The following is a 3,669-nucleotide window of genomic DNA, read 5'->3' as shown; positions in this document are numbered from 1 at the left end:
GATCTTTATTGTTGAGAGTGTGAGTGACAAGTGTTTGCACTCATCTATTTTTACCTCTTTTAGTGGATTGTTTATCTCCGGGCTTGGCCCCACAGACGTAGGCGAGTGGACGCCGAAATGGGTTACTAACGTTGTGTGTCTCCTTGTGTTTGTTTGTGTGCGTTTTCTTTATTGGTTTGTGTGAGACTTCTATGAGTGCTTAAATGTTACTTAATACCCACAAACCACACCGGAGGAACTAACAAGTGGTATCAGAGCCTTGGTCGTCGTTTTTCACTTTGGTTTCAAAGTCGGCGAGGTTCCTAACAAGTTCCATTGATGGGCGGAAAGGAAGGAGCTTCCGTCACACGACCTCCGTTGCTAAATGGATCCAACTATCCATATTGGAAGGCACGCATGAAGCCGTTTATTAAATCCATAGACGAGAGTGCATGGATTGCCGTAGAAGAAGGATGGTCTCCTCCTACTCTAGTTGGTGAAGACGAGAATGTGATCATGAAGAAGAAAAGCAGTTGGAGTGTCGAAGACATGCACAAAGGTAATGGCAATGGGAAAGCTCTCAATGCAATCTTTGGAGGAGTTGATGAGAACCAATTCAAGTATATTGCAATATGCGAGTGTGCTAAGAAAGCTTGGGAGATTCTTCAAACCATACATGAAGGTACCAACTTGGTAAGAGAATCCAAACTTCAAATGTTAACAACTATGTTCGAAAATCTCGGGATGGGAGAAGATGAGACGATAGCCATGTTCAATGCCAAATTGATGGACATTGCAAATCAAGCTTACCAACTTGGCAAGGAGTACTCAGATAAAAAGTTAGTCCGGAAGACTCTTAGATCACTCCCAAGAAGATTTGATGCAAAAATCTCGGTAATAGAAGAAGCAAGAGATATTTCAACTATGAAACTGGATGAGTTGATGGGGTCTTTGCAAGCATATGAGATGAACCTTAATCCTGAAAGAAGAATAGAAGATATAGCCTTGAAGGTTGAAGCAATAAAACAGAAGGAGTTACAACAAGCTGTTATAACAGAAGATGAAGACAAAAATGATAGAGAAATTGTTCTCTTATCAAGAAAGATGCATGACATGGTCAGAAGATACAAGACACAAGGCAAGAAATTTCAAAGAAAAGATGGTCTAAATAAAGAAAAGGAAGAAGTCGAAGATCATCACAAAAAGGAAGAAATTGAAGATTGTCTCATGAAGATCAAGTGTAGAGAATGTGGAGGCTTTGGGCACTATCAAGCCGATTGTGCTAATACTCTCAGAAAGAAAGGAAAATCACTGAATGCTAGATGGAGTAATGACTCAGATGGTCCCACTGAAGAAGACGATGAAGGAAGTCTGAGCAACCGTCATACATCCTTTCCTGCTGTGATGAATGGATCCACGCCTGTTGCAGAATATGTTGCAATATCAGCTACAACATCCATTGAAACTGACAGTGAGTACAATGAGGTAACAGAAAATGATCTTCTCACAAGCTATAAACTCATAATGAACAGATTTAATGATATGATGTTGCAAAACCAACGCTTGGAGGAAGAGTTGAGTATATATAAAGAAAAGCTATGCAATGCTGAGAAGACCTTGGACTCCATGAACAAGGGTACTGCCAAGCTTGACGAGATTCTATCAGTTGGAAGAACTAGTAAAGCCCGACATGGTATTGGGTATATTGCAGAAAGCTCAAGTGTCAAGACAGAAGATTCAGGAGTTGTGTTTGTCAAGTCAAATGCCCAACAAAACATTAAAGAAAAATAAGTCAAAGCAAGGGAAGAACCAAAAAGTGAAGTGCCTACATGCTTTCATTGTGGAGAGACTGGCCACAAAAGACCCAAGTGCAACAAATTGAAAGAAAACTTGAAAAGTGGAAGAATAATTGGACATGAGCAGGCAATCATTAAAAGAAAAGTCAGAGGGAAGACTATTGTAATCGAGAAATTGTGGATTCAAAAAGGTGAAGTACCAAGAGAAGAAGAAGAGTCCTCCAGTTCAGGTTTGAAGATGATGATAAATCAGACAGGTACAACATTATGGTACAACAAGCAATATGTTGATCGAGGTCCTATGAAGTCAACAAGCAAAACACTCCAACGAGTGAAAGTTTCTTGATGTCTCTAAAAGATTCATCAAAAAAACAAAAAAAGGAAAAAGGAAATAAAGAGGAGGGAAAAATAAAAAAATATTCAAAAAAAAGAGGGGGATTTTTTTTTTTGAAAAGAGATTTTTTTTTAAATATGAAAGGGTGCCTTGGAAGTTATAACTAATTAATGGGGACATAAAAACCTTAATATCCCAAATTGTTTCCAAAGATTGTTTTTGAAATCAGGAGAAAGAGAAGAAGAAGTTAAAGTTGGTGAAAAGATGAGGATGAAAAGGATGGCCCGCCGTGCTCCACCGACCCCACAAGAAATTGCTGCCCCAATTGCAGAAGTAAGGATGAGAGGGACTGATTCTGGAGGAAGCCCACCAAGGAGAGGAGAATCAGAAGATTTGGGGAAAGCGATTGTCCCCTATGTTTCTTCTCAGGATGCTGAAGTAAGAGAAGCCGGAACATCGTCTCAAGATTTGCCTTCAGGTGTAAAAGACAGAGATGATCTCTTGAGATGGGTTCGTGAGTCTTTTCTAAGTGCTTATGTTCAGAGAGCAGAGGAAGATGAACAGAAGGACTCCGCTACAGTTGCAGAAGGAGAAGGTTCAGAAGAACAACATGCTAGGGGTGAAGATGTTGTAGATAAAGAAGCAACCCCAGCATAAGCAGAAGAAGCTGCCAATAAAAGAAGCACAGATGCTCCCACGAGTGTTGAGGAAGAAACTGCTGCTATACTATGTTACAATAACTCCTGCAACATCAGAAAGTTCACAGAGTTCTGATGAGATCCCACTCAAAGATCGTGTTACCCAGATTGCTAAAGGGAAGAAAATAGCGTCTGAAAAGAAGGCCCAGTCAAGGAAGAAAAATCCGAAAAAAGAGAAGACTGGCAAGTCCAAAAGAAAGTCTTTCTCAGATCCCAAAGTAGAATCCTCCCCTAGGTACAAGAGAAGGTGTATTGAAGCTACAAAACAGGGGGAGAAATCATCAGTAAGTTCTAAGAAATAAAAGAAGAAGAAAGCAACCCAACAGGTAAAAGACAGTGATGAAGACAGATTTCGTGACAAAGCATCCAAGAAGAAGTTTGAATTTGTTGAAGGGAGAGGAGTTGTGGTTGAAAGGATGATTGATGAAGGAGCTTTTGAGAAGTATGGGTTAACTGAGCTGTTGCAATAAAGAAGTTTATACAAGTCTGCAACATTTCCAGAAAGCTACAGTTTGTCTCTAGTGCAAGAGTTTTACAGTAATTTGCTGCCATCTGACAAAGACATCACTAGAGTTTATGTTCGAGGTAAGTGGATTCCGTTTACTCCTGCCTGTCTGAACAGATTCTTGGAGTTTAAACCAGAGGTGAAAGGTATCTATGAAGAAGGGCTTGAGCTGAATGAAGAGGTGCTAAAAGAGATTACTAGAGGAAGAACGGAGTCATGGGGAGTAGAGTCAAGACTTCCAGCCTCTACCCTCACAGCCAAGTACAATATTTTGTTTAGACTTGGCATTCAGAATTGGTTACCAGTCCCACACAACTCTAGTATAGTAAAAGATCTCGTCCTGTTATTGTTTTTTAT

Source organism: Dioscorea cayenensis, chromosome 10 (assembly GCF_009730915.1).
Source record: "Dioscorea cayenensis subsp. rotundata cultivar TDr96_F1 chromosome 10, TDr96_F1_v2_PseudoChromosome.rev07_lg8_w22 25.fasta, whole genome shotgun sequence".
Lineage (NCBI taxonomy): Eukaryota > Viridiplantae > Streptophyta > Magnoliopsida > Dioscoreales > Dioscoreaceae > Dioscorea > Dioscorea cayenensis.
This window is presented reverse-complemented; position numbering follows the sequence as displayed.